The sequence below is a fragment of the Crocodylus porosus genome, unplaced genomic scaffold, assembly GCF_001723895.1.
Source record: "Crocodylus porosus isolate Cpor-Errol unplaced genomic scaffold, CroPor_comp1, whole genome shotgun sequence".
NCBI lineage: Eukaryota > Metazoa > Chordata > Crocodylia > Crocodylidae > Crocodylus > Crocodylus porosus.
This window is the reverse complement of record NW_017728910.1, coordinates 19274699-19286003: the sequence shown is the minus strand read 5'-3', so window position 1 is coordinate 19286003 and position 11305 is coordinate 19274699. Positions and strand designations below refer to the sequence as shown.

General features: G+C 39.9%; 1 protein-coding gene across 1 annotated transcript in view; it reads left to right on the top strand.

Annotated features, from left to right (window-relative positions):
* GNB4 (G protein subunit beta 4) overlaps nt 1–11305 on the top strand; it is a 50888-nt gene that overhangs the window by 15115 nt on the left and 24468 nt on the right. The gene's annotated exons all lie outside the window — the stretch shown is intronic.

Sequence of the window (11305 nt, the reverse complement as noted above, 5' to 3'; positions counted from 1 at the left end):
TCCCAGGCACGTGCTCGGGGCTTCTCTAAGCTATCTAATCAGCCTAATTGTCAGGCTCAGGCACTGGCAGAGTAGAAGCAAATGGGTGGGACTTATCTACTCACAATGGTCCTGGGTATGAACAGAGAGAATGTAGTCAGGGCCTCTCTCTTCCTCATCAGGAACAGAAAGTGAGATTTGTCTGCCTCTTAGCCATTCAGATATGTTAGTATTGAAAAGTAACCTAGGGTACATGCATTTATTTGATTTGTCCTTTTCATATTTAATAAGACTCACAAATATTGTATATGGTTCCTCTTAATAAAGCCTCTTGTCCTCGGTTTAGGCTGCAGATTACAGAAGAGGGTCCCAGTTAGCAGCACTACTTAATTCCTTTTCCTAGCCCCATCATCTGATAGAGTGACTCATCATTTCAGAAAGCTAAGAGAGACTAAGATGTGTTCTGGATTTTTAGTAATGGAATACATGACTATTTCAAAATGCAAGTTTCAAACTCAGGTTTAACTCCCTTGTCTCAGGCTGCGGCTGAAGAACTTCTGACTCGTGTTTATAGCAATGAATTTTGTTCTGTTGACCTTTTATGTATAAATACAATTTAGTTAAGTTTAAGTTACAGATATTTGGAATAAGATTCTGGTTATTTTGATACTTCACTGTAACATTTGTAATAAGCTGGAACACTTATTATTTGGGTCTTAGAGTTGAATTCTTAACTTTTATCTCCAATGAGAAAATTGGATTAATATAACCAAACATGTCAGTTTAAACTGAATGTTGGCGAGGTGCAACTCCCTTTCCTTTTTGGGTTTAAGAATGATTTTTTGAGTGTGTTCACGTTAACTCCAGCCTGTTCTCATTCAAGTTAAAAGCAGAAAATGCAGTATTATTCACACAGGGTTTGCAGTGATTTAACTAAATTGGTTTAAATTCATATTTTGGGTTAAACCTTTGTAACTCTGTGAGATAAATAAGTCTTTGGGCAAAAAAAAATGAATTGATAAATGTGATTTCAGTTGAGGTATTATATATCTTTCAGTCTTTCAACATATTTTGTTGGAACCAGCTCCCTTCCTTCCTCTCCTCTTTTCCTTTTCAGACTGCAAATGGGTATTCTTCTGTCCCCTAACCAAATAGTAATTGCATCTCTATTTTAGATGTTTGTTTCACCTGTATTTTTATGCATTTCAAAATACAAATGGTACAAAACAATCAGTCCTTCCTTCTTGATTTTTCATTCTAAATATGGGTAAAATAATGTGTTAGTTTAAGGAAGTTTTAATTAATTTTCCATTTAGTCAAATGCCAGCTATACCCAGAGAGTTAATACTGGAATACAGGTTCCTGGTTTTTATTTATTTTTTTAGTGAGTTTCTTGGTGCTTCAGGCTAACAATTGACAGTAGTGGACATAGTTCCTTTGTATATAAACACAACCTTTTATTTTGCAGAACACCACCAGTACCATTCTGGAGCATAGTGTAATATCTTGCTTTTGAGGTATTTTGCTACTTTATTTAGTTCAGTTATTTAGTATTTCACCTTCAAGAAGCTCCATTGAGTTTTACATACTGTTCATTTACCTTTTATAAAAGATGCAATGCTGCCTAAGAAATCTTGTATTTTATAATGCCAGAAGAGGACAGATGGGATGCCACCTGAGTGCTTACTTTGTTTAATCAGAAGTAATACATGGAGGAGCTGTGTACTTTTGACTGGGCACATCTACACGAGACACTGTGCAGTAGCCTGATACTATTGCGCACTAGGGCTTTGTGAAGCTTCAGTCCTTGATTCAATTCGGCAGAGATTTGACCTGATTTGGTGGCTGAATCTCCGAATCCAAATTGAGTCGGATGACCTTTTAATCTCTGAATCGATTCAGAACCCTCCAAATCGATTTGGACAGATTCAGTGATTCGGATGTAGATACAGCTTTAAATGATTTTTCTACATACCTCTAGGTAATGGGCTCTGAACACTGAGGTGGTGGGGCAGATGTAGTGTCCCACAGAAGCATGGCGAAGTTCTTGGCAGCAGACCCGGAAGTGGACCAGAAGCAATTCTGATCCACTTCCTGGTCCACTGGGCAGTGTGCCGGGTGGGGCCCCCTGCACCCCTGCCCCCCAGCTCAGTGACTGGTGCCTCCTGGGTCTGGGCAAACCCAGGGTTCCCCTGCAGGTAATTGCTGAGCTGGGGGGCACGGCGGGGGTGCCCCCAGTGCACTCCCTGGCAGACCCGGAAGTGGACCAGAAATGCTTCCGGTCCACTTCTGGTTCCACTGCCAAGCGTGCTGGAGATCCCCTCATGCTCCTGTGGGATGCTCCATGCGCCCCACCACTGCAGCGATCACAAGCTGTGCTGTTAACCTCGAGGTATGTAGAGAGAAACTTTTAAAGCTGTGCCTGTGTTTGAATCGCTGGTTCACTGAATCAGCATCAAACATTCAGATTCAGCCGAATCAAATCGGGGACAGCAATCCGAATCAACGGATTGAATCACTGTCCCCTCTTTGGGGCGAATCTGAATTGAATAGGGCCTGTTTTGCACAACCCTATCGCGCAGTAGTGTCACATAGCAAAAACCGTGCTGAGACTACTACTCAGTAGTATTAGGCTACTGCACAGTAGTGTCACTTAAAAGGTGTTTGCCAGCACTACTACTCAGTAACTCTGGTTATTGTGCATTTATTTTGTATTTGCTTATACAAGTACTAAATAAATGTGCAGTAACCACTGCGCAGTAGCATCTTGTGTAGATGTGCCCAATGTGTTTGCATAAATAGAGGGAGCTGGAACTAGAACTTGACTCTGGGTTTGTTTGGTTTTTTTGCTATTATGGAAATACCAAGTGATTTTATAATGATGATCTTTTTGGTGAGCTTTGAATCTCTTTATCGTCATTTCTGTAAAAGAAAACTTTTGAAAACAACCCCCTCCACTGCCTAATCCTGACAGCTTTTAATGGTTCTAAGCTTCACCAAAAAGGTACTTTTTCAAGTTGTAAATATAACAAAATCAGTGTTTGTGCTGAAGGCGACAGTCTTAATCACCTTTGGATAATCAGTAGAATGTAAAAAGGCAAGTGTTTATATCCCTTTGTTTTGTATGAGATGGTACAGCTGCATACTAAATGTCACAGCTGCATAATTATGCAAACTGCATAATGCTTCACTTTAACTTTGGTACCATGGAAGTTGTGTGAGTTTGTGTGTTTGTAGGGTTTGGGTTTGTGGAGTACTAGTTGTATAACGCATCTGATTTTTTTCAGTTGGCTGATATATAGTAGTACATTGCTTTCATTCAGATGTGTGTAACTGGTACTGCTGGGCTGTGCTATAGTGTCCTCTGATTATGTAAGAATGTTACTACTATTGATAGCTGTAATCCCAGAAACAGCATATATTCAAATAAGATGTCATTTGATTCACAAGAGTTTCCCTAGGGGTGTCTACGAAACCATGAAAGTTACAGGGCTTGACTTGCCTGCCTGACTGCTCACTTCATTTGTATGTATATTCATATTGCATCTACACAGATGACCAGATAGCTGCAAGGCTGTCTGTATGAACATGCAAATTCCAGACTCGCTTTAGAATGATTTTCCACCCAAAGCATGTCTTTTTAGTTCCAGAAAATACAAGGACAGTAGTTTTTATTTTTACTTTTTTAGTACCTGTCTCAGGATTCATTATCTGTATTTAAAAAGGGGGGATTTTATTAACTTTGGTTTGAAAATTGAAATGGTGTCAGTCAGAATAATGAAATTGTAATTCCATATGCAGTGCTCCACTTGACTGAGTAGCCTTGTTCTGCATTTAAATGTTTGAGTATGCATTAGAGATCTGTGGATAATAATTAGTTTTTGCTTAGAAAAATGATTGGGTGGTACCAGTGTTATCAACATCTGCTCTCCATTTTCAGAGCTGTATCTCTGGTTTTTTAAGATACTTGCCTAACCTCTACCTACTAAACTGCAGAAGTAGCATAGTTCTGTGTTGAGTGAGCTAGGTTTTCTGGTTGTTATTAACAAAACTGCGTAGTTCTACTAGAGAATCACTAGTCTGGTCATGAGCAAGCTGGGAACCTTCAATTTTAGATCTCCAGTTGATCGTATTGGAGTGATGTTGTAGCCATGATGGTCCAGGAATTGAGAATCAATTTGTGGGTGCTTTCTTTATTCCATTAATACAGTTGGCCCAACACAAGTTAGACAAGCTTTTGAAGGCAAGGCATTCTTCATCAGTTCTCTAAGCTTAACTAACTTTATCTGAACCATGCCGGTGGTTCAATAAAAGATGTCATGTGCAAAAATAAATCTCAGTAATTTCTAGGGATAAAAAAAAAAAGGAAATCTTTTTACCTAAAACTGAGCGATTTTCACCTGAAAATTAAAGCAGTAGATTTGATATACTAAAATGGTACTTCTTGTGAAGTTACTTTAGAGCACAACATTGTAACAGTCTCTTAAAATTCATTAGTATACTTTTCTCATCCTTATGCAAGTGTTTACTTATTGGAGTTGCTAACCTTTTCCCCAAATCCTTTCTGTATTGGCAGATAGGTAAAGGCTTGGTCTAGATATGAATTTCTGGGAGCTATGAATAGCTTTGATGTACATACTAAGCTTCATTGCATATGTAAACCCTGAGGTTTTGGGCATAAAATACAGTATTGTTGAGTGACTAGCCTTCCATAGTCTGTTTGCATTACAGTATTTCTTATTTTAATAATGTCCTGTCACTTTACTGTCTGCCACTTTTTAAATTGTGGACTAGTTCCCTTGGTCAGTTTTGCTGTTACAAGTATGCTTTTTATGTTACTTTAATCTGTCTTCCTTGGAAGGTCCACCTGAAACCAGAGGTCAGATTTGGAATCGAGTGCAGGATTTCTGTAAAACTAATCTTTTGACTTGTTCGAGTCTTATACTTTGTTTGTGGAAGGGCATACACAATGTCAGGGATCCTGTTAAATAGCACTTTTTCTCCTCATGCAAGTGTTGAGTTCTTTGTCTACTCTAAATGTCTAGCTACGAGACACCTATGAGATGTTGTTTTCTCTAGCTCTCTGTGGTGTTATTGTGAAAAGCATACTGAGTCAAGATTTATGCACCTCTAACCCAAGTTAGAACTATGAATCTTGCTGCTTCCTGGTGGAGATGTGATTCAAATTTAATGATCTTAACGCCTCTGAATAGTTACTGCAGGGCAATGAAAGCTTGACAGTGGTAGCCTTTTAGGGTCATGTTAAAAACAAAAAACAAAAAAACAAAGCTTGTTCAGCATCTGCAGAATTTGTTAAATCTGGGGGGAAAAATGGTCTATACTTATACCCCAATAATTAAGCTTTTTTTAATTTTTTAAATAAAAAATAGGGATCAACTCCAGGGGTGGTCACCAAGCCCCTAGAGCCCCTTCAGCCCCTGTGTAGTCTGGCTCTCTCTGAGCACTCTCTCCTCCTCGCCTGCCACACCTTGACATTATTATCTTTTGGAAAAAGAGAGGTTGCCCCAGGCCTTCCCAAGCGTGATGTCACACTCCTGAGCTCAGGTGTCTCCAGTCTCTGACTTGAGAGCTAATTACTTGGCTCTGCCCTTAACCACACCCATGTCTTGCAGATTAAACTCATTCCTGCTGAAACATGCACCTCCTGGGCAATGGGCTCCCAGCCCTAGTCTTTACCCTTCTTGGGATACAGGCTTCTTGCCCCCATCAGTCTCTGGCTGTGACCTCCAGTATTTGGCCCCTCTCTCTAGGCTTTGGCCTCACTACTGAGCTAGTCGAGACTCCTGGGCTCTCCTGGTTGTCAGTCTCTGGGTGTGGCCTGCCTTGGTCTTTGGCCCAGCTCTGAGCCCTGGCCCCACTGGTGGGTCATTGAGACCTACAGGCTCCCTGGCCCTGCTGACACTTGCCCCTCTGGGCTCTCTGGCCCCTCTCTTACTTCTAGGCCAACTGGGACCTCCTTACCTCCACTTAGTCTTCCACAAACCACCAGAGTTCCTTACGCCCCTGCTGCCCAGGAGCTCTTTTCTCTCTGTCTCTCAGGGCTAGACTTCCTGATTAGCTCAGGCCCTTGGGCTTACATGCTTCCAGCCTGGCCCTGTTCTAGTCATGGGACTCTGATTGCTTCTACTTTTTTTTTTAAAGTGACAGGTGTGCTTGGCACCCTGTTACAATGGTGCTAGTGACTTAGCAGGTTCCCTATGAATTGATTCCAAGCTCCGGTGGAAAGTTGTGGTGCTAAATAATATAACAGCAGAGTGTAACCTGGAGTTCTTATATTAGTGGGAAGCAAGGCAGGACTGGATGTTGCAGGATGTGAAAATTAAAGCTTGTTTTGGTTTGGTGTCTTTATAGGCCCATCTCATTAATCCATGTCCTCCTAGCCTGGTTATAAGAGTGCCATCGTCCAGCTCTTAAACTTTTGTATGGATAGATATTAGTTTCTCATGAAGACTGTATTAATTAGTTCTGCTAATACCCTTCCTCTTGAGAGGCGTTGGTTGATTATTTCCTGTTTTTGTACAAAAGCTGTAATGGAGGCACATCACTGAGGCACTTCCAAAATGTACAGAAGTGCAACAATAGCTGTGACCTCAGAGAGCACTCAGGCTCACTTCCTGTTTTGTTCTTGGAGAAGCTAAAGGTTTAACTAAATACTGGAGAACACCGAGGAGCCATCTCAATTGCAGATGCTTTGTGTCTTAAATAATACATCAATTTAAGCATTTGGAAATACAGAAACTGAAACTTTAAGGCTAAAAATAAAGTGTTCACACTTTGAGCTTTTGACCTATTTCATTTGTTTTCTGTTACGTGCTCTGTCTGGTCTGTTTCTGTAATTGTGGTTTAATATTTCAGGGATTTCCAGTAACGTGGAACTGTATGTCTCAAACCTGCTTTATGTTGAATCATTTCTTAAGAGATGAAAAGGGGAAAGGAGTGATAGCCTGAAAGGGAAATAAAATTATGCTTCTAGAGGGATTAGGGACATAGGTATCCCAATGTCTTTAGGTATCCAGATTGTATCCAGTGCCTTTAAAGTTTTGACTATGTCCTGTGCGCAATTCTGTTCCCAGACTTAAAAAATTACTTGTAGTGGAGTAAAGGCATACGGCTTTCATACTTACTGCAGTTTTGTAGCTTGGCAGAAGGTGCCATCTACTAGCAATCCACTGCCATAAAACAAGGCATAGCATTTCACATAGATATGTCAGCATCAAACCCAATAACTTGTTCAACCCGGTGTATCTTTTAGGTATTCACTGTTGATTGAAGAGCTTCAAGTGATAAATCTATTTTAGCTACTGGAATAGCTTGCCAACAGATGATTTCACATATTTGTTAAACATTAGTGTCCTTAACTCTAATTTGAATTCATCCTGTTTCCAGTTCCAGCTGTTTGAACTTGCGTCGTGACCTGCTTGGATATGCATTGTAGTTGATACTTTTTCCACTTCTAATTTTTTTGTATTCCTGAATAACTGTCTTATTGCTGTCCTGAGTGGCAGTCTTGTTTCCAAAAGGCATTTTATTTTTTTTTTTTTTAATTTCACTGCCCAATGTACATCTAAAATGTGGATGAGAGTGGATATGGCCTAGTAAAAGAGCATTAAATAGCTGATCCTCTTTGACATAGGAAATTTATTAAGTCGTCTTAATGATGAGAAAGTTTGCTGAACTGGAATAGACTGCTTAATATTTGTAGTATTTAAACATTATTTTACATTATATAGCTACTCCAGAGCATCAGGGTGCTTTAAATCATTCTTTACTCAGCCTGAGGTTCTTGTTTCTTTGATTATTTGATCACCAAACACAATTTAGTTCCCAAATAAAATTGGGAAAATCTCATGGTACCATAACACTGAAAGTGAGTTATCAGGCTTACTAGTATGTTTGATCTAGTTCAGGGAATTTTTAATGTTGGAAAAAAAGCAAGATCTTTGAATGTGGATTCCTGAGTGGCTAAGAAATGATTCTTCATTCTTGATGATAAAAGGGTAAAACATAAGTAGGCAAGCTTTGCTTAGTTTTCTAGTTTTACTGAGCTAGGAAATATTTTTGCCATTCTGTTCAGCACATTCTCAGTATATGAACAGCTGGACCCTGTGCATTTTAGCTGAGCTGCAGCTTTGCAGGAGAACCCCCTTCATTTCCCATATCCAGAGAACATATATCTATTTGTCTGTTTATAGACATAGTTTACATGCTGAACTTTATATTATTAAATCAATCCTAATAAATATAAAATGCAATGTGCAGGTATTTCAGAGTAGTATTCTAATCTGCAATGAGTACTTTTTTTTACATAGGGGGGCCTGGCCCAATCTTTCAAATATTGAGGTAAGTGATTCTCAACCAAGGTTTCATGAGAGCCTTTCAAGCATGCATGAGAGTGCAATGCAATATTAGTACTGCTAGGTGTGCAAAAACGGACACGATTCACAAGGTAAACCCAGATAGTTCAACTAGGATATTCATAGTGTCAAAAACATTGACCTGTTGTGGCCTGAGTTTTTTTGCAGCAGTCAAGAAATGAATGAAAGTGAAGAACTGGCATTTTTGGAGGGTGTTTTGAGTTGAACGAGGTTCAGAACTGTTGGTTTAGGTTTAGGTAACTTGATTCACATGAGAAGCCTCATTGGCTTAAATGTGAATGCAGTTGAATGCATGTCAGTCAGTAGGAGTAGGGCCTTAATTTGTAAGAGTAAAGTCTAAGTAATGGGGAAAAAATGTTTATAGTATCTCTTGATGTTGCTTTTCCCTCTGTGGCAGAAAGCCTTGGTATTAAGTTGTGAGGGGTTGGTCACTTTACGGCTGTAGGAGATCTTTTCTATTGAGATGGAAGCATGTAAGAAATTGTATTGGGGACAGTCCCTTGAATTCAGGATAAATGTTCATTTTAAATTCTAGGGACTGTCCCTGATTTTAGAATCAAATCTGCAATTGTGTCTTTCTGTACCATGATTAGTCTCTTTTTGCGTAGTGTAAGGATAACATTACTTTGAGGCTCTCAGAATATGTTTTATGTTTCTGGTGGGGAGAGGGTGACTGGTGTTTAAATTTACATTTCTTTGGTTTTTTTTCCTAAGGTCTTTGGCTATATGGCGATACTACATTTCAAAAACTGTTTGTAGAATGATAAAATCAAAGAAAAATAGGGTTGGGACTAGAGGTGCGCCGATGCATCGATCCGATATCGGATTGGTGCCAATATGAAGATATTTTGCTGTATTGGAAGTTGGCCCAATGTGGCCGATAATTTGGCTGATAAATGCCCCTGTATGCACGCAGCCCCAGCACAGCACACAGGTAGCAAGGAGCACAGCCTGGCAATGTGGAGGGCTGCTTGCAACTGAGTCCAGTGTGGTGGAAGGGAAGGAGGGCGGGAAAGGGCGTTGGTGGGGAGGGCAGATCAATGCCCCCCATGGAAAGAGAGGGGTGGGGCAGGGCCAGGCGCTGCCCAGGGAGGGTGGGGCACAGGGCAGAGCTGCAGCTTGTTAAGGGGGTGGCTCTCACCTCTCCATCAGTTCTGTAGTGGCAAGGGCCCAAATGAAACCTTGCCATTCTTTCGCTTTCTGTGGTGTAGAATTTGCAAAGTGTTTTATCATGATTTCTTGGCTTGTCGCACTATAGAATAACTGCCCAAAGTACTAAGTACTTCCTTTGAGCAGACAGAGCTGTGTGGGGTGCAGTACCTAACAAGAAAAATGTCTTAAGCCAGCATATCTAATTGAAAAGCATCCGTGCCACTTTAGTGTTATTTGCAGTACAAGCAGAAATTAAACTATATCTGACCTGAGAGCCCCATGTGGTTGTGACCTAAAAGGAAATGTCCTGAGAGTGTCCTGCAACTCCTTCCAGCTGGGAAGAATTTTCTGTGCTGCAACCTAGAAAAATTCACTCTGAAAATGTCACTTCTGATATTTAGGTTAATTTGTAGGAAAGCACAGTGTGAAGCTGTTACGGTGATTGAGAGGTAGATTGATTTGGGAATGCTGGCCTGTTCATATTATTTATTATGCTATTTTAACTGAAGTGTAGTTGCTTTTTCTTTTAAGTCGTTTAACCTGTATGGAAGGCTGTGTAGACTTTTGTTTTGGTTTAATTTTAAACCAAGCTACCCACATTTGGTACAAGATGCCAAAGCAGATGTGTCCATGCAAGGATTTGCACTGGTTTAACTCAGTTTAAGAACTGATTTAACCTAAATTTATGCAACTTTCTCATGTAGGCAATGTTTTAGTAACTCAATGTTCCAGCTGATTTTGTATTAGAAGTATAGACTCCTCCTCAGTGTTTCCTCCTGGGGTGAGTAGGATTGTTTCAGCCCAACCTTTGCTTGTCCTCCTGCTGCTCATGGCCATGTCCAACAGGACCCTGTAGCTCTAGTTTCTGTTGCAGGGCCTGGACCACCAGGAGCCCTTGGGCTGTACATTTGATACTTGGATTTATCATATAAATTGGCTTTATGATGCTTATGGAAGCAAAGAAAATCAAAACATGAGAAATGGTAAATAGATGTTAATCAACAGCTTTTACTGTTTTATTTGGGGGGGAAGGGAGATCATCTTGTTATTGTAGTAGCTGTCTTGTCAAATAGCGCTTTACAACCATTAATAATTTAGCAGAATTTTATTTTCCCCAATATACTTTTCTTGTATATACTTCAATATACTTTTACTTTCTTCTGGCTTAAGACATTTTTCTTGTTAGGTACTGCACCCCACACAGCTTTTCTTGAATTCATTATTCTTATTCAGTTGGGTCCCTGTAGAATAACCTGGATGAACATGTCTAAATAACTTTTACATTTTTAAATTAATTGCTGGTAATAATATTTAGTTAGTAAGAGAAATGTTGGCCATATCATTTCATCTACGTGCTGCAGCTTCTGCGCCTACATTTTTAATAGAGCACTTGTTAAGTTTTCTTGACTGATCATACCTGTCTCTCAAATACTTGGAAATCTCTGGTTTTACCTTTTCATTGTAAGACTGAAGGTTTGTAAACTAGTACAGAACTAATCTAAAAAAACTTCCCAACATCAGCTGATTGTTGCTTGTTGTGTCTAAATATGTAAGCAAGTTAATCAGAGAGGGCTCTTTGAGTCAGCAATCATGGTGTCTCTTTTGGAAGATTAGAAATAAATCATGTGAACCAGTCACTAAAACTAGTATAACTACCCATCTAGTACAGGGGTGCTCATGTGGAGTCATGGCATCTGGCCCCACAGGGCTCCATAATAGTTGAGATATTTGGTGGGTTGGGGACAGTGACACTTAGCATTGTCCCCCTCTGACAAGTT